The sequence below is a fragment of the Bos taurus genome, chromosome 18 (assembly GCF_002263795.3).
Source record: "Bos taurus isolate L1 Dominette 01449 registration number 42190680 breed Hereford chromosome 18, ARS-UCD2.0, whole genome shotgun sequence".
Taxonomy (NCBI): Eukaryota; Metazoa; Chordata; class Mammalia; order Artiodactyla; family Bovidae; genus Bos; species Bos taurus.
The window spans coordinates 48,851,252-48,870,932 of record NC_037345.1 but is presented as its reverse complement, the minus strand read 5'-3'; the positions used below and the strand labels follow the sequence as shown (position 1 = coordinate 48,870,932).

The window sequence follows — 19,681 nt, the reverse complement described above, 5'->3', positions numbered from 1 at the left end:
CTGTGCTTTCCTCAAGGTCACTCTGGGGCTGTCACTGCCTGGTGCCATGTCTGTTTCTATCACTAGACATGAGGGCAGGGTCTTGGTGGGGAGACAGGTCAGAGGAGGAGCGCAGTGATTATCTACAAAGTGCAAGAGTGAGTGGTACTGACAACATTACTGACAGCTGCTGCTGCTGCTAAGTCGCTTCAATCGTGTCTGACTCTGTGCGACCCCATAGACGGCAGCCCACCAGGCTCCCCCGTCCCTGGGATTCTTCAGGCAAGTGTACTGGAGTGGGTTGCCATTTCCTTCTCCAATGCATGAAAGTGAAAAGTGAAAGTGAAGTTGCTCAGTCATGTCTGACTCTTCGCGACCCCATGGACTGCAGCCTACCAGGCTCCTCCGCCCATGGGATTTTCCAGGCAAGAGTACTGGAGTGGGGTGCCATTGCCTTCTCCTAACACTTGTTACAGAGATTTCTATGTGCTAGATCTGTTTTGAGAGCTTTGCATGGATAAAATAATCTGTATAACAATCCCATTTTACAAATGGGGAAACTGAGGCCGCCGGGGGTGGTGGTGGAGGAGGGATGAGGGAGGAGCTACAAGCTCAAGGTCATCCAGCTAGCAGGTCACAGAGCTGGGAAGCAAACCCACGCCTTTGGATCAGGGCTTTTGATAGGATCACTAACCACAAGGTTTCTCCAGGAAAGGCTGGATGAGACCAGCTGAAGGGGGAAGCCAAGGGGCAGGGGGGCAGGGGAAGAGACCCTGTTGCCTCCTCCCTAGTCCCCAGTCCATTCCCACGTAGAGTCGGGGGGGCCTCACCCTCCTCCATGGAAGGTCCCTTCTGTGGAACTGACACACCCAGAATGGTACCAGAACCACCTTCCCACCTAACAGGCATCCGGGAAGGCCTCTTCCATGTCAAGGGCCTCTAACTGAATCCCATTTATCAACCTGGGAAGCCGGCAGTGCCCTCCACGGAGAGGAGTGCCCACCTTCACTGGACGTGTGCCTGCATGTGTGCCAAGTTTCTTCAGTCGTGTCCCACTCTTTTGTGACCCCATGAACGGCAGCCCACCAGGCTTCTCTGCCCATGGGATTCTCCAGGCAGGAACACTGGAGTGGGTTGCCATGCCCTCCTCCAGGGGATCTTCCCAGCCCAGGGATCGAACCTGCATTTCTTATGTCTCCTGCAGTAGTGTCAAACCATGGAGTGGGGCAGGGGAAGGGGGAGGGTGGGGAGGGGGGAGGGGGGGGGAGGGTGGCGAGCCGAGAGGAGCCCCCAGGCGCCCTCCTGAGGCTCCCCCAGGGCAGGGCTGCTTTCATCTGGCTGTGGGGAGGGGCTTCCCTCTGACACGTGCTGGGGAGCATTCCTACTGGCAGGCGACTTCATCGCTCCACTAGAGAAGTCTCCAGAGCACAATACTGAGAACAAGCTGCAGATGAGCAGGGAACCATTTACCTCCAGTTTTCAAACCTGCAGCACAATACGATATGGGATACTGTTTAGGGAGGCAACAAGGAATCACAGTGAGGCCGGGGTACCTGCGGGAGGGACCCCGGGGACTCTAACCACAGCAAGTGTGTTTCCTCTCTCAGTTGGGCAACAGGCCCAGGGGAGGCCATCAGGTGGCTCTCTGATCTCTTTCACACACAGTCTCTTTCGCTCTCTTTCTGTCCATCTGTCTCTAACACACACACACTCTCTTTCTCTCCACCGCCCCCCCAAGACTGGAACTGGTCCTGTGATCAGAGCAGCGGCTCTCCTGGGTCCCTTGCAACTCTTGGGAATTTGCTGTGTGACTCAGGGAGCTCACACTGGGGCTCTGTGGCAACCTAGAGGGGTGGGATGGGGAGGGAGGTTCAAGAGGGAAGGGACATATGTGTACCTATGGCTGAGTCATGTTGATGTATGGCAGAAACCAGGGCTTTTCCCTGGTGGCTCAGATGGTCAAGAATCCACCTACAATGCAGGAGACCCCGGTTCCCTGGGTCAGGAAGATCCCCCTGGAGAGGGGAATGGCAACCCACTCCAGTATTCCTGCCTGGAGAATGAACAGAGGAGCCTGGCGGGCTACAGTCCACGGGGTTGCAAAGAGTCGGACATGACTGAGCAACTAACACACAGACACACATAGCAGAAACCAACACAATATTGTAAAGCAATTATTCTTCAATTAAAAAACCAGAAAGAACCAGGATGCCATGGCAGGTCTGACCCAGGCCGGAGTCCACTCGCTTAACCATGTTACACTCCCATTGGTCATGCACTGACAATTCTTGATTACACACTCAGTGTACACCAGGCACTGTGTCAGGCACTGGGGACACAGTGAATAAGCCAGTCCCTCCTTCCCAGAGGTGACACGCTGGTGAGTGAGGGAGATAAGATAACATAAAAGTAAACAAGGAAGTACATGACCAGTGGGAGAGGGGACAGAGCACGGGGTGTGTGTGGCGGACAGGGTGTCTAGGGGGGTGGGTGTCCCTGAGCAGGAGCAGGGGAAGTGAGGGGGCCATGTGGGGAACCTAGGGAAGTGCTTTCAGAGTAGAAGGAACCACAACTGCAAAGGCCTGAGGACTGAAGCCTGCCTGGCACGTTCCAGAATGCCTGAGGCTGGCCCAGGAGGCCTGTGTGGCAGGAAGGGAGGGAGGGTGTGAGGGGAGGGTGGTGTAGCTGAGGTCAAGAGAGTCTACACTAAATGCAGAAGAGCCGCTAGCGGAGCCCAGACCTCCTGACCACAGCCCTCCCGGAGGTGCAGCTGCCCTCTCACCATCATGCTATGTTAAGGAGGAGGAAGCAGGCGGGGGGATAGGAAAGCTCCCCAGGGGGCCCAGCTGGCCAAGGGCAGAGCTGGGGCAGGAGCCCCTAAAGATAAGCAGAGGGAGGGTGAAGAATGAGGGTCGGGGGGACGGATGGCTCTCAGCTGGGGGCCTCTGGTCCCAGAAGAGCAGGAGCCCAAAGCTTCGGTTTGTGAAGAAGGCTCACTGGAAGCCAGGGGCTCACGCACAGCCCTGTGCTCCCAGACTACGGGTGTTCTGAACCTCAGACCTTCGGCTCCCCCCTGCCCCATTCTGCTGTACTGCGTACCAGCCTAACTAAGAGCAACTTAAGAATTTCCATTTTAATCCACTCACTTACAAAAAAAAAAAAAAGAAATTACTTCAAGATAGTCACCCAGACATGAAGGCTGGCCTGAATTCCTACAGAGCACCATCTATGAAGTAGTGGAACCCGAATGCAATCGCGCCTCTAGACCCAAGGCCCAACATACAGGAAGCACAGGGACAGAGGGACCCGTGAAGTGACACCACGAGGGTGCCCGGTGAGGCCCGGGCCGTGGGAAGCTCCAGAGGACAGAGGATCAGGGGTTTCAACAGATCAATGACCCGGTCAGCGGGCACAGGAAAGAGCCTACAGACGACAGAAGACGTCAGGGGCCTGTCGACCAAACGCAGAGCAGACCTTGTCCGGATGCCAAGTCAAACGCACACATTGGAAAAAACGACAAGACAACTGGGGAAATGCGAGGCTATTAAGAAAGTATTGGTTCTTTTTCTCCTGTGACCATGGTATCTCGTCTGTGTGGGTGTGTTTACAGACTCCTTATCTCTTATATGCAAAAAATCTGAGATATTTATGGCCACAGTATACGATGTTTAAGAACTGCCTCCAAAGAATCAGGGAGGTGGGGATGGGGTACAGATGAAAAAGCCTGGTGGTGACAGATAACTGCCGAAGCTGGGGCGGGCGTCCTGAGGAGGGCGGCAGGCCACTGTTCAGAAGACTGTGTGGGCACTTCCATCATACAGAGGTTTTAAACACTTTGCAAAAAGGAATGTGACCTAGTCAGAACAGTGAAGAATTCGTGGGTCGCTCACCTTGTGAACCTTAATTACTAAATCCAAACATGTATCCTGCCTCTAATAACTGTAACAGACGTCACGGCAGTAGTAACTATAATGACATGATGATGGCAGACCTGGGCTGAGAGTCGCTCTAAATGGGAACCAGTGCAGAGACACCGGGGGCTCAGGGCCTGGCCCCAGGTCACAGAGGAGGCTGGGGGAGCCGGGTGAGGCCAGCAGGGAAGCTGGATGCCCAGTCCTGGCCCAGAGGGGATGGGGGAGAGGAGGCCAGGAGCCTTGCAGAGCGGGGATGCACAGGGGCTTCTGGACTCTCAGCTCCCCTCATTCCCACTGAGTGAATCATAATGGCTCCTGCGATGCAACAGTCACATCTGAGCACAAACTTTTCCTGAAATTAAACTATCAGCCACTCCATGGGAGCCTGAAATGGTAACCGCAACGGATGACAACATCAGACTTGGGGGCCCACAGGATCTGGGGGGTCCACCAGCCTGGGCGCTCCTCCCTGCTCCTGGGCCCCCCACCAGCAGAGGCATGCATGCCCTGCCCCTCACCCCCTCCCCCTCCAGGTGCCAGGAACAGCCAGGAGTGGCTGGCGTGTGGGGGACCAGCACCCGGACTCATCCTGGGTCTGCAGAAACCATCTCCCTTGTGTGGCTTCGGCAGGATCCTGCCTGCAAGCAGGGAAGCCTCTGCAGGGTAGTGGGGGGGAGTAGAAACTGAGGGAGAGGAGAGGAGAGACAAGAGGCAGCGACTCGGGAAGAGAAGACAGGAGGCGGGAGGGGACAGTCGGCTGCCCAGACAGGGGCTGGCGGGCCCAGGGATGAAGAGGCCCTGACGTCTCCTCCGGGCCTCAGCTCCCTCGTCAGTAACGTGGGAATAATAGTCACATCTTCCTGTAGTGAGGCTGTGGGGGTGACAGGGCTGACACGACTTAATCACGCCATGTCAGAAGCCTAGAAAAGTGTCCAAACATTGCGAAAGCTAATACGTGATTTCTACCATTTCTGTAAGCCAGTGGCTCTCATCTCGGTTCAGAAGCACACTACAGTCGCTCAGGGAGCTTAAAAAAAAACACCAAATAACACAAAACCCAATGCTCAGGCCCCACAGCCAGAGATTCAGATTCAAGTGGCCTGACCTTTTGTTGTTTAGTCGCTCAGTGGCGTCCGACTCTTTGCAACCCCATGGACTGCAGCGCGCCAGGCTTCCCTGTCCTTCACCATCTCCGGGAGTTGGCTCAGACTCATGTCCGTTGAGTCAGTGATGTACACCTGTGCCAGGTAACCCTAAGGAGCATGGGATGGGGGCAGGGGGGAGCCTGGACACAGAGTCCCAGGACTGAGTCCTCAGGGGATGGTAGAAGTGAGACAGACTGATGGGGGGCAGGGTAGGGGGCGGAAAGGAAAAGGGGAGGGAAGGGCAGGGTACGCCGCCCAGGAGGCCCCTCTCTGCCTGCCCAACGGAGTCTGGGGCCGGCTGAGGAATGCGAGGAATGAAGCCAGGCCTGGCACGGCCATCCCCAGGTCCCCTCCCCCTTCGCAAACTGCCAAGAGCCCATCCTTGGCCAGGTCACTGGCCAGGCTGTCAACCGCCCCCTGCTCCCCCAAGGCCTTGGCAACCACTCAGTCCTCCGGGCCTGAAGCCCACTCCCAGCCCTCTCCTCGGGGTGCCCGTCCTGAGCCCCTTTCTCCTCTTGGGTCCCCCGTGACCCCAGTACTGGACCACAGGGCGCAGCCTAGGCGTGGAGCCCTTATCGGTGGTGGGGTGAGTGATGCTGACAGCGGCATGTGGCGGGCAGAGTTTATCACCCGCTCTGGAGACAGGAGTGGCCTGAGAAGGCTGCCCAGAGGTGGTGACCTTTAGCCCGAGCCCGAGAGAATAACCGAGGTGAGAGCAGGAAACAAAGACCCACGAGGCTGGAGCGCGGGAGGCAAGCGGAGGGCCAGCCCAGCAGAGGGGGCCATGGAAGGGTCAGAGCCAGGAAGGGATGCACGCAGATCGCAACCACAGGCACCAGCTGCCCCGCACCTGGGCCCCTCGCAGGGCTGGAGAACCGCGGCGGGCCTCGGGGGGTCCTCAGGTGTCCCCACATCCCACCACCACCCCGGGGGGAGCGGCCCAGCCCTGGCTCCCTCTGGCCACTCTGTGAGGAGACCCCAGTGAGCTGCTTCCTGCATCCCTGAGCCTGTTTCCTGATAATTAAACCGTAAGCTGATTAGTCAAGGAAAACCTTTAATTAGCCCTTGAAATCATTCAGGAAAATTACAACCTCCTCTCCGGGCAACCTGCCCGCCCTCTGCCAGGGCCCAGGGGCGGTGCCTGGGAGGAAGCAGAGCACGGGGAAGCCAGGCTCCTGCCTCTGCTCTGAGGGCCTCACCCAGCCGGGCCAAGGCCAGGGAGCAAGGCACCGCGCGGGAGAGGTGGCCACGGGCTCCCCTCTGCCACGTCACCAAGTGCCCGGAATAAACCCAGCAAGAGGTGGGCAAGGCACGGCTGGAGAAGTGTGACCCTCTGCTGAGAGACATCAGAGGAGACCTAAACAAATCGAGAGACAGACCACGTTCATGGACTGGGAGACTCAATGTCATGTCTGCTTTTGGGGCACGAGGCTTGTCTCATATCTAAGTGGCGTTACAAAAAGTCAACTGGCCGAGACACTTGGGAAGAAGGACGCGTGCGTGGGAGGGCTTGCTCTCCACGCCATCAAGACTTATTATCAACTACTGGGACTGCCCTGGTGGTCCAGTAGCTAGGACTCCGCTCTCCCAATGCAGGGAACCCAGGTTCCATCCCTGGTCAGGGACCTGGATCCCACATGCTGCAACTGAAGATCCTGCCTGCTGCCACAGAGACTGAAGATCTCTTGCGCCACAAGTAAGACCCGGCATGGCCATTTAAATGAAAATATTAAGAAAAAAGACAATGATATGAATTAGGATAGCGGGGTACTGATGCAGGAATAGGCAAACTTGAGCACAACAAAGAATGAGAGCACCCAGAAACAGACCCACTTACAGAGACTTGACTTTATGGCCCAGGTGCAGAGGAGAAACTACGGCTGTTGTCATAACGGTACACGGATGACTGGGGAGCCACGTGGAAAATGTGAAGCTGGGTGACTACCTCACACCACACACTTGCGTGCACGCGCGCACACACACACATTCCAGAACAAAGAGCGGCTAAATGTGAAAAGTAGAACTATAAAACTATAAAGGAAGTAGATGATAAATCTGGCTACAGTAAAATTAAAAGCTTCATCAAAAGACACAATTTAAAGAAACTGAAAAGACAGGGCACCAAATGAGAGAATGTAAGGAGGACCATCTTAGAAACACAGGTTCTGGTCCAGACTCTTAAGACTTAACTCACAGAAATTCAAAATGAAAATGCAGACAGCCTGGAGGAGAAAGAGGCAAGTGGCTGGAATGGGCCCTTCACAGGGGGCGCTCCCGATGTGCACTCCAGATGTTCACAGAGCAAGCAAGGCTGCTCTGGCCCCGGGAGGAGACGCCACCACGCCAGCTCGGCACCAGTGGGCAGGAAGGGCCCAGCACTCACCACTGGCGCTGCCCTCGCTTCCTCATCTCTGAAATGGGTCGAATCCTTCCGGGAAGGACTGAGCAGAAGCAGCGTGGGAGTTCTGTACAGGCACTGGGCCTGGCACGTGCAAGCCCTCAATTAGTTCTCTCTATTAATCCGCCTCAGGAATAAGGACTCCCCAGGCTCAAGGTCATTTGAGGCCTTCTCCTGCCTCGGAGCTGGAGCTGGGATGTGTCAGGGGTGTGGCCAGAAGGCTGAGAGTCCAAGGGACAGGCTCCAACTGGGTAGCAACTGGGTTCGTTTATCAGTACAGTGTCCCTGGAGGCCACAAAGGGCCAGGCACTCCTGAGTATTTGTTGGAAAAAAGATAATAAACCAATCACATTCCTAGTTCTCTGCCAGGCCCGAGGATAAGTGTGTTAGGAGCAGAACCTCAGATACGTCCTGGGACACCCAGAGGAGCCTCGGTTCTAGAGAGGAAGAAACTGGGACACGGAGAGGCCCAAGTGGCTGTCAAGATTCAATTCCAGAGTAGACAGGACCAAATGCCAGTCTTCTTTCAGTTCCTCAAAGGTGCCCTGCGCTCTCCTGCCTAGGACATCTGTACAGGCAGCTCTCTCAGCCTCGAACCCACGACCCTCTACCTCCCCGAGTTTACCCTTCAAGTGGCAATTCCTCCTCAGGAAAGCCTGCTCTGTAATCCTCACCTGAGGGGAACTACCCTTCCTCCCCACTGGCCCAACATACACCCTGGCAAAGATATACTCCACTTGTTACAACCTCTCATTCATTCATTCAGCCCACCAGGGCTTGACTAGGGAAAGTCAAGCCCTGAGGATACAGCAAGGGACACAGTAAGCTGCCCACCTGCCCCCGCCCCGTACCCCCGCCACGAAGCTAAGTTGTGGGGGTGGGTGGGTGAGGAGGACACCAACCAACACACCGGGTCACACTGGAACAGTAATGACGGTGAGCGGACCAGGGAAGCCAAGCAGGCGAAGGTGGGGAGAGAGTGACATCGCTCCTGTAGACCTAGGAGGGGGCGCTGAACAAAGAGCCTGAGGCAGGACTCGGCCCGGAATGTTCCAGGGACAGGGCAGCAGCAGATGAGTGAAGGCAAGCAGGGAAGCTGGGCCAGAATCTTCTGGGACCTTGAAGGCTGTTCCTCAAAAGAGATGAAGCCAGGGAAGGGGTCCCCCGCAGGACAGGGACGGGATCTGACCCGGGCCCCCTCCGGCTGGGCGTGCAGACCAACTGTGGGGCAGTTGGCGGGCGGGGGGCTGTCCCCACGGTCGAGGCTGGAGTTGAGGGTGGCTGGAACTAGGGGTGACAACAAAGAGTGGGAGGCCCCAGGTTCTAATCTGAAGGTAGAAGAGCAGGCTTTCTGGACATCCTGGATGTGGAGGAAGAGGCCAAGAGGAGTCAGGATGACATCAGACCCCCCAGCCCGACCTTGAGGGCGGATGGGGCACCCGTGAACGAGGCAGGGCCGCTGGGAGAAGATGGGGCCCGGAGTCTGGTCTATTTTCCGTGTCTCCGTGTCACTCTTGATCCATATAGAGTCCCCTGCCAGACCGAGCCCAGTGAGGGAGCCTGCTGTGTTCACCGTGGGTCTCAAGAGCCCAGAGGCGAGCATAAGAGGTGGGATGGGTAAGAGCCAGCATGGATGGGAACCCCAGGGAGGAGAAAAGCACAAGAGGACTCATCTTGGTGATAAGCTTCTGCAGGAGATGAGAATATAAAATGTTCCAAGGTCAATTACAGAATCTGACAGGCCTCTTGTTGGGGACGGAGGCTGTGCAGCTGCCGGCAGGAGCGAGTGCGGTTACCCCTGCTCTGGACAGCTGCGTGGTGGGGTCTGCTAAAGGTGAAGAGACACACCACCCCCCACCCGAGCACTGGACCCTGGACGTGATCCCTGGGGAAGTGTGGGCACAGACATCCTGGCAGATATGTTCAAAGAGCACGTTCACACCCGGGCAGTGGGAGTGGAGAAGTAAGTCGGTTAGAACACTGCATGGCGAACAGACCACTCACACCCACGACCACAGGGATGCGCCTCACAGACCAAGGATGAGGGAGACCAGACGGGGGCATGCGGGAGGAGGGCGTTCATGCAAAGGGCCCAAGCAGCCAAGGTGGAGGCTAGGACTCGGGATGCACACCTGGTAAAACCGACAGACTGCAGGGAGCCGGTGACCCCCAGTTAGGGAGATGGCCGCTACTGAGGTTGTGGTCAACAGGGAGGCCCTGGGGTGGGGTGTTCTCAGTCTCCGCCTAGGTGTGGGGAAATGCTGCTCACCTTATAATTACCTGTTAGACTGATATGTGCACTGATGCACTTTTCTGTAGGTGAGTTAAGCTTCACAATTATTAAAGGTTGAAAAAGAGGTGGAATTATCAATATACCTAAACACACACACACACACACAGACACACACAGCGACCTGGGGCCAGGCTTCCGCTGAAGACGGGGAGGAGGGAGAAGGGGGCTGTGGAGGCGCTGGAGGCAGCAGAGGAGGGGTCCCTAGGGAAAAAGAAAGCACCAGAGACAGCACGTGCGCTGAGGGCTTGATGGGGGGGGGTCCTCACCTGGGGGACGGCGGGAGCCTGGCCCTCTCTTGCTGTCCTACTTCCTCCCCATTCCCAGCATTGATTGAGGAGGGGCGGGGGAGGGGAGGCGGCCCAGGCCGCTTCCCGTAGGGTGGGAGTGGCTGAAACCCGCTGGGGGAAGCCAGCCCGAAACTGCCACACAATGCCGCTTTATCAGGAGTTTCCAGGGCCGGGCTGGGGCTGGCGGAGGGGAGCAGAGGGCGGGGGAGGGAGGCTCTCTCCGTGGGGCCCCTGCTTAGCACCCCCACCTGCCAAGGTGTGCCCTCCGAGCTCCGCTGCAGCCAGCCCTGAGTGGGCGCGGGGCAGACGGGGCGAGAGGGACAGCCTCCTAATCCCTTGGCTCAGTGAGGGGGGTGGCTCAGGGAGTGCCCCGCAGTGGTTAGGAGCCCCAGGCCAAACCCCAGCCCTGCTGATTCTGTGACACCAGGCTGGTCTCCTGGGATCTCAATTTCCTCCTCTTAAAAGGGAGAGAAGAACAAGTACGGGGTTTTCCTGACAGCTTAGTTGGTAAAGAATCTGTCTGCAACCTGGGTCGGTAAGATCCACTGGAGAAGGGATAGGCTACCCACTCCAGTATTCTTGGGCTTCTCTTGTGGCTCAGCGGGTAGAGAATCTACCTGCAATGCGGGAGACCTGGGTTGGATCCCTGGCTTGGGAAGATCCCCTGAAGAAGGGAAAGGCTACTCACTCCAGTATTCTGGCCTGGAGAATTCCATAGACTGTATAGTCCACGGGGTCAAAAAGAGTCAGACACGACTGAGTGACTTTCACTCACTTCACTCAAGAGCATGTACACCTAGGACTTCCCTGGTGGTCCAGTGGTTAAGACTCCAAGCTTCCACTGCAGGGGTGCAAGCTCGGATCCCAATCAGGGAACTTAAGATTCCATATGCCACTCAGCGCAGCCCAAACAAACAACAACAACAACAAAAACCCTAAATATCTACATCTTGGGGTTGCTGGGAGGTTGGGATAAATTCATTTACTCAAAACACACAGAACGGTACCTGCTAATACCAATAACAAAGAGAAATCCTATGAGGACTAATGCTGGCAGCTGACGGTCTTGAACATTGACTATGCATTCCACCTGAGGAGCAGGCATCTATATCCTCAGAACAACCCCATATAGGAGGTGCCGTTATCATCCCCATTTTACAGATGAGGACACGGAGGCACAGAGAGGGAGGTTCCAGAGTCTGTGTCCTCAATCTCGACTACATCAGACAGGTTAAGAGCTCCGGGTTGGAGAGGGCAGGCCTGCCTGGGTTCGAGTCCCACATCTGCCTCTCTCACATGCTGTAGGGTGTCTAGCCTCTGCCTCAGTTTCTTCTTTTTAGGGAAAGCAAAATATCACACATAGACAGGAAAGGAATTCCAAATGGCTTTCAACAAAGATGCTCCCCTTTGCTCATGTTAAAATCAGAACCACAGTAAGGACCACTCGGCACCTGTCTGACTGGCCGAGGTCAAAGCATCTGATGACACCCGTCTGCAGGGTGAGCATGGGAGGTGACAGACCCTGGCGCCCCAGGACATAGTGGGTGGGAAGTGCGATTAGGCACGGGCTCTTGGCAGACCGGGACACTACTGCAGGGCTCCCGGGCACACGTCTCAGACCCCAAGCACCTCCAGAGGTGTGCACAGCTCACAGGCATGTGCAGGAAGACATCACACCATGGAACCTGCCCCAGCAGTAGAAAGTACAAGGGAGCCGCTGACCTCCTGACACAGAACTTAAGTAGAAAGTGCAAGGGAGCCCCTGACCTCCTGACACAGAACTTAAGAGTGAAAAGTGCAAGAAGCAGGACAGAATACAAACGTGAAGAGTCAGCTCCATGTGAGCAAAACAAAAGTGGGAGAAAAGATGCGCAGGAACAAATGTCCAGGAAAGAAGAGAAACCGGAACGAGGCTGTCTCTGGGAAGGGGCCAACCACTGGGGTGGGAAAGAGACCTACAGCTGCACACTCTCTGTGCTTTGCGTGGCTTCTCAACTGTGAACAGATCATACATGCCGCTGGGGCAAAAATGGGCCTTCTTAAAATTAAAATGCAGGAAAAGAGAAATGAGGTTAATAACACCCCTTCCTCAAGGCTCCGGGCCGAGCTGCTGAGAGATGCTTATAAAGCACACATCTAGCTCTTAGCACTTGGGAGCTGGGGGCTGGCACAGTGTCCTGAGGGGCTGGGAGCAGGTGAAGAGGAGGCTGCAGCCCAGAGCGGGGCACATCCGATGAGTTTACTGTGTGCCTGGCAACATGCAAACACGTCGACATCAGTCTCCTCCAACCCTCCCAATAGCTCATTTAACAGCTGAGGAGGGCATCCCCAGTGGCTTAGCTGTAAAGAACCTGCTTGCGATGCAGGCGATGCAAGAGATGCAGGTTCCATCCCTGGGTCGGGAAGATTCTCCTGGAGAAGGAAATGGCATCCCACTCCAGTATTCTTGCCTGGAGAATCTCATGGACAGAAGAGCCTGGCGGGCTACAGTCCATGTGACCTCAAAGAGCTGGACACGACCGAAGCAACAGCAGGAGCACCATGTGAGGAAGGAGAGGCCCGCGGCGGCCCGGCCTCCCCGCAGCCCCGGGGTCCTCACTAGGGGTCGGGCTGTGGGGTGTGGGGAACGCGTGGCCCTGGCAAGGAAGCTGCCACTGCTCCAAGGACGGCAGCAGAGCACGTGGCACCCCGGGGAAGGTCAGGGTGGGACCAGAGGGCCCTGTGACACCAGCAGCGGTGAGTGGTGGCTTCTGCTACATCTGCCGTAGCTGGCTCCCCTGGGACCTGGAAAAGCTCCCCTTCTGACCCTCCTTGCCTCCCCCTCAACCTTCCTGTGGGCCAGGGCAGCTGTGAGACAATAAGCCCCAGCCCCGGATGGGTGGCTGGGCCGGGAAGGGTCCCATTTCCCTGGTCGTGACTGGGAAGGAGACCGCTTCCTGCTGGCAGCATCTGTGGCCGCCTGGCTGGGGTGATGGGAGAAACAGCTGCTGGGGACACCCCGAGCGGCGTCTGGCCAGGAAGTCTGGCTCACTAGGAGCCAGCAGGACAAGGAGGGGTGACGCAGTGGACCAGAAGGGGAAGGAGCTGTGGGAGGTCCTGAGGGAGGCGCGGGCCCAGGGCTCAGAAACTACCCAGGCTGCCCCCTAAAGAGTTTCTGTCCAAACAGGAATCTGGGTTAAGAACAGGAAGTAGCCTGCTTCCAAATCACTGGAGGGCCACTGTGAAAACAAGCAGTGACTCTGGAGCCCGGAGGCCTGAAGTTCAAGCCCTGCCTCTGCCACCTGCCTGCTGTGTGTCCCAGGCAGGTCACACGCCTCTCTGGGTCTCATTCTCTCATCCCTAAATGGGGTTAATAACCATACCTATGGGCTTCCCAGGTGGCCAGTGGTAAAGAACCCGCCTGCCAATGCAGGGATGAAGAGACATGGGTTTGATCCCTGGGTCGGGAAGATCCCCTGGAGGAGGAAATGGCAACCCGCTCCAGCATTCTTGCCTGGGGAATTCCACGGACAGAGGAACCTGGCCAGCTACAGTCCATGGGACTGCGAGGAGGCGGGCACGACTGAGCGAATACACCCCCACACAGCCGTGCCTGCCTGTAGGCTGCTGTGAAGATCAAATGGGTTCATACAAGTAAAGGACTCGAAACCTTGGCCAGCACTCAGGACCCTTCTCCATCTCCACCAGCCTCATGCTACCCACCCTCCCCGGCACGGACTATCCCTCTCCCTCCCCCACCTTCCCTGATCTGTTCCCCACATGGCAGCCTGAGCGATCTTTATAAAAGGGAAAGCAGATGCTGCTTAAAGCCCTGCGATGATTCTCATCACACACAGAAAGAAATCCACACTCCTTGTCTCAGCCCATCGACCCCTGCTGTATCCTATCTGCCAGACCTTCCCATGTCCTTGGTCTTGCTGCTGACTCTGCCACACTGGCTTCTTTGGTGGGACCTGAACATCCCAAGCTCCTTCGGACCTCGGGACCTTCACACTTTCTGTACCCACTACCTGCTCTGTTCTTCCCAGGTCTTCCTGCGCCTGGCTCCTTCTCATTAGTCAGATATCTCCCTTCTCCAGAAAGCCCTCGCTGGCTCCCCAGGTGGAGTGAGGAGCCGCCTCCGGGTTCCTGTAGTCCCTACCTCGTCCCAGCCCTGACCACTCTGCTTGAGCATACCTACCCAGCCTGACCACTCTGGGCCGTCACTGTCTGGGGCCAGGTCTGTCTCCTTCACGGTCCTGTGAGCCCTGAGGACAGGGCTTTGACTGTGTTGGTCACCACGGGGATCGATGAGCAGTGTAACACACACACACACACGCAGTGTAACCAGGTTCTGCTCGTCCCCTTCCGAGTGGCACTTCCTTTCTCTTTGCCTCCTTCCTGAGGAGGTTTAAGTCAGTATGTTTCCCTTGCCAAAGGCCAGCCCTGGAGATGATCCCCTAGGAGAGGTGGGTCAAAGTTTCAGCCACTGTCCTGGATACCCTGGAAAGGCAAAGCCTTTCCCAGCCTGCCTTCTCCTCTGGGTGTGGGGGTTCAACAGGTGTCAGACCCCAGCTAAGCTCATCACATGAACCGTACCCCTGTTCGCAACCAGACCAGGGAAGGGGTGCAGGTGGTATAAAATCCACCACCTCACGGCTGAGGAAACTGTTTCAGCAAAGACTGCAAGCTTGCCCGAAGCCGCATGGAGCCGAGGGAACCCTCAGGCACTGCTGGGAAACACGCTGGTAGGAATGCTGAACAGAGTAATTCGGGAAGGTCCAGCATGTCCACTGTGCGGCATACGCCCAAGAGACTCCGGCTGCAGTACACAGGGAAACACGCTCTAGAGTGTCCGTGGCAGCACTGTCTGTTACAGTCCCAATGGGAACCACCTAAACGGCCGCCAAAAGATAAACGGGTAACTCTGGTGCCGCACCATCACAAAAGGAAACACACAAGGGGGAAATGAGCAACCTGCTCTAGATCTACACCCCTCCACACAGAGAAACAGCCACACTGACGCAGAGAAGCAGCAGCGGGCTGTTTCCCGTGGCGCCATTGATAACGACCTGTGAAAGAGCAGACCACCCTGGCCGGCCATTGCAACCACGCGCTGAGGCTAGCCCCGCCCCAGACAAGGGCACCCAGGCCAGAGTCTGCGAGGGGCCAGGGGGCTGGGGCAGCAGCGTTCTGGAAAGCTCTCCAAGTGACTGCAGCGTGGAGCCAGGGTTGAGAGCTATTACTCTGTCGTTTGAGAATCCCTCCGAGGGTAGTAACAGTAGGAAAATCTGCGATGGTAGGCTGGAGGCCAAATCCAGCCCCGTGGCTACCATCAGGAAGGCGGGGCAGAGAACAGGGGCCTGTAACTGTATCCACGGTCCCAGGCTGGACGCTGGAAGCGTCAGTGTTTTGCTATATTGAAGCTCTACTCTTTCCACTAGTCTAAAATGTATCATAAGAACAAAACTGGAAAATAAGACATGACTTGCCCAATGTCCCATGGCTGTTAAGTGACCGGGAGGGAACCTGAATGTGGGTGTCCGGCACCAAATCCCTATCCAGCACCAAAGCCCCCCCTTTATCTGTGCGGAGCCCTGAGATGCCGAGCGAGCTGCCACTGTGAGGACTGGTAGGGCTCCCTGGCCACGTGCCCACCTGGTGACCTTGCCAGAGCAAGCCAGGAGGCAGGTGGAGACGGCCTGACTGCCACCTCTGAGGCCCTCCCCAGGCAGCAGTAGCCTGAAGACTAGGGCTGACACAACCCCTACCACGCGCCAGGCCTTGGGCCAAGCTCTCTGCGCTCCACATCCTCACAGCAGGTCTGAGGTAGCCACTATCATTATGCCCATTTTGCACAGGGGGAAACTGAGGCCCAGAAAAGTTAAGCGACTTGCCCACGATCACACAGCCTGTGAGTGATGGAGCTGGGTGTGAGCCAGGCATCCTTGTCCCAGCGTCCCCTCTCTGAACCACTCCCCAGTACTGCCTCAGAGCTCTACACACACAGGGCGGCCACTCACCTGCCTCTGCTCCACTGCCCGCCCCACTCCAAGCTGGGAACCCTAGGGGTCTCACTCAGGCTCCATGCTGCCCACAAGCCCCCAGTTCTGCACCCCTGACCTCCACTTACGCCTTTCCTTCTGCTTGGCACACCCTTTCCCATTCCTCCTACCCATCCTTCAGAGATTGCCCAGGGGACTTTCCGAGTCTGGGGCCCTGGGTGGGGGCATTTTCCTCATCCCCGAGCATGTTTTCGCAGGCCACATCACCCTGGGCGAGATGTAGCCATGTCTCACTGGCTAGGGGTCTGGTCCCAGTCTGCTCCCACCAAGGGACACTGAGGGCCCCTGGGGGCCAGGGGCTCCCCGCTGTCCTGTCCACTGCTGCAGACCCAGCACCATGCCCAACATTCAATCGCCACCAACCCTGGGGGGATTCAGGGAAAGAACATGGGAAAATTCCTGCCTGTGATGGGCCCACCTTCTAGCAGGAGGCAGCTCAACTGTGCTCTGATAAATAAGTTAAGGACAGAGTGAAGGGCTGGCAGAGAACAACAGTGAGATAAAGAGTGTCTGGGGACAGAGTGGTCCCGGTCAAGCTGTGAGCGACTGGTGAGTGAGAGGGTACAGAGCAGAGACAGGATTCCAGGCAGAGGGAACAGGAAGGTCAAAGACCTGGAGACAGGCATGAGCCTGCAGGGCCAAAGAACAGCAAGCAGGCTAGCGTGGCTAGAGCTCCTGGAGGGGTGGGGAAAGCAGCAGAACAAGAGGTGGGAGCGACTGAGGGCCATGATGAGAGGTTGCGGTTTTAAGTACAGAGAACACCCAACTTTGTACAGAGTACCACCCAAGGACACCCTCCCTAGCCAGAAGCCTGCCAGACTCACTTGGACTCTGGGCCACCCACAAACACCGCATCCCATAGGCCCAGGGGAAACTCTCCTCCCAGATCACACCCTTCCACGGAGGCCAAAGAGACAATCTATTCCTGCCCAAGGAGTGGCCCAGCCTTGCCCAGCTCCCTGCTTCCAGGAACAGACCTCCAGCCGTATACAGTGTGGCGACCGGAGGCCGGAGCTCTGGAATTATTCAGATCCAGCAGGGAATCTTCCTCCATTACTTAGCAGGAGTTCTCTGTGCCTCACTTCTCCTGGCTGTGAGGTGGGTCTATCCAGATTGTGGTATAGTAAGACTAGGCACACAGGGTGCTGAGTACAGCCTCAGCACTCATTAAGTATTAACCAACATAATGAGTATTTGAGGGTCAGTAGGGCATAGAACTCTGAGCCCAGGACTCCAGAGTTCAAATCTCAGCTGCAAAACTAACTCATTAGGCGGCCCTGGGCAAAACACTAAGCCCCTTAATAATGGCACCAAGCCCATAAGGTTGTGGTCAGGACTAAATACACGGTAAGCGTTCAGAACAGGGCCTGATACACAGTAAGTGCTTTATGAGTGTTTGTTATTCTTTTCATTATCTGGGGGAGGGGAGGTTCCTTCTCCCCCATCAGAAAGCACCTTTGACCTCTTTCTTGAGTGTCCTATCCCTCCTCTCCAGCAATATGTCTCATTTGGGTTTTAACTTTTGACCCTTGGGACCATCATCTGTGCTCTTTCTACAATTTGATCACGTTCCACCCTTGATCCCATAAAGATGCCCCCCAAGCCAAATCTCATTCATTTGCTTCACTGGCTGCTGCCTTAAATCTCCAATCCGCCACCCCCATGGCTGTGACCTCTGACCCTCATGGGCACATCCTCCCATCAAATTATTAATTTTGACCCCCCTTTTTGACATTCACCCCGTAGCCCTCCAACGAGCTCCCGCTTCAAACTTTGAATTTTGCGCCCCCCTCGCCACGCCCCCTTCATTAGTTTGACCTCTGACCTCCTCTACAACTCCCTCCCACTCAGCGTTGACCCGCGACCCCCTGGAAGCGACTCTTTCCCCCACGAGTGAACTTTGACCCCAGCGGCCCCGCCCCCTACTCGCGTAAACGCTCTCCCACCGCATTGCCCAGCGCACACCAACCCCCTGGCCAGACAGCTTATCCTACCGGCTCGGCACCGCAGTCGTTCGCGGCCTGGCCGCTCGGCCCGGAACTCGGCGCCCTCCCGCTGCCCTCAGCTCTCTGGCGCCGCCGCCGCTACGGCCACTGCCGCCGCCATGTTGAATCCCCAACGAACATCCGGGGCTTTCCCCCCTCGCCGCCCACCAGTCCCCATAGCAACGAGGCTGACCCGGCAGGGGGCAGGGCCGGCTCAGGGGCGGAGCTGGACGCCTGGCAGCGCCCTCTCCAGCCTCTGATTGGTGCATGTTGTCCAATCGGAGACCTTCGGGCGGAAAATGCCAAGCCGGGATTGGAAAATTTGGAAAGGCTGGCTCCCAGCCCACTTGGATTCTTAAAGGGGAAAATGACTATTCTCTTGTAACTGCATCCCACCTTCCACCCAAAGGAATTAGGGAGTGAAAGCCAGTAGTGGGTAATAATGGCCAGAAACGGCTCTGAAGCATGTACTACTATGTGTCAGACACCCCGCCAAGTGAAATTTCTTGCTGAATGCTCAATACAACCGTGTTGTATATTAATGCCCATTTGCAGATAAATGGCGGAGAAGGCAATGGCACCCCACTCCAGTACTCTTGCCTGGAAAATACCATGGACGGAGGAGCCTGGTGGGCTGCAGTCCATGGGGTCACTAAGAGTCGGACACAACTGAGTGACTTCACTTTCACTTTTCACTTTCATGCATTGGAGAAGGAAATGGCAACCCACTCTAGTGTTCTTGCCTGGAGAATCCCAGGGACAGGGGAGCCTGGTGGGCTGCCATCTGTGGGATCGCACAGAGTCGGACACGACTGAAGCGACTTAGCAGCAGCAGCAGCAGCAGGAGGTTCAGAGGGAGCAAACTAGCTGCTTGGGGACCACAGAAAGTAAATAATGAGTTTTGAACGACGTCTGTCAGTCTAAGCCCGAGAACTTCACCCTGAACCAAGACACTGTTTGATCTTAATCTTTTTGGTAAGTTTTATGTTTGTTTTTAGCAGGCATTTGTAAAAAACAACAACAACGACAAAAAAAAAGGGTTAAAAAAAAAAACCCGTAAACTAAACTCGGACATCTTTTTCTGTGATTTCCACTCATTGGGTTCTAGCCAGTGAGTTTGTGTATGTGTGTGTTAGTCTCTCAGTCGTGTCCAACTCTGCGACTCCATAGAATGTAGCCTGCCAGGCTTCTCTGTCGATGGAATTCTCCAGGCAAGAATAATGGAGTGGGTTGCCAGTCCCTTCTCCAGGGGATCTTCCCAAACCAGCGATCGAACCCGGGTCTCGGGCGGTGCAGGCAGTTTCTTTGTCGTCTGAGCCACCAGGGAAGCCCAGTCAATGGGTTTGCTCTTCCCCCTCCCCACAAAAAACTCAGGTGCTGTCCCACTTCAAGGTCATTACACTGATTATTCCTTTTTTCTGGAATAGACTTCCCCCAGGTACCCTTCATTTCAAAATGGGGAAAATAAATCTGATAATGCATGCAAAGTGTTTGCTGGTACCTGGAATTTAGTAAGCACTCAGTGCAGATGGGGCTTCCCAGGTGGCATCGATGGTAAAGAACCTTCCTGCCAGCACAGAAGACGTGAGAGACATAGGTTTGATCCCTGGATTGGGAAGATCCCATATTCATTTGG

At 56.1% G+C, this 19,681-nt stretch overlaps 1 protein-coding gene across 8 annotated transcripts in view; it reads right to left on the bottom strand.

The window, feature by feature from the left end:
- Nucleotides 1-18,188, bottom strand: part of PAK4 (p21 (RAC1) activated kinase 4) — a 47,653-nt gene extending 29,465 nt beyond the window's left edge. For 4 of the 8 annotated variants that reach the window (XM_059876873.1, XM_024978446.2, XM_059876870.1 and 1 more), the window contains exon 1: nt 18,055-18,188. The gene's annotated coding sequence lies outside the window, so the exon portion shown is untranslated. 8 annotated transcript variants of the gene reach the window in all.
- Nucleotides 18,189-19,681: the final 1,493 nt, after the last annotated feature.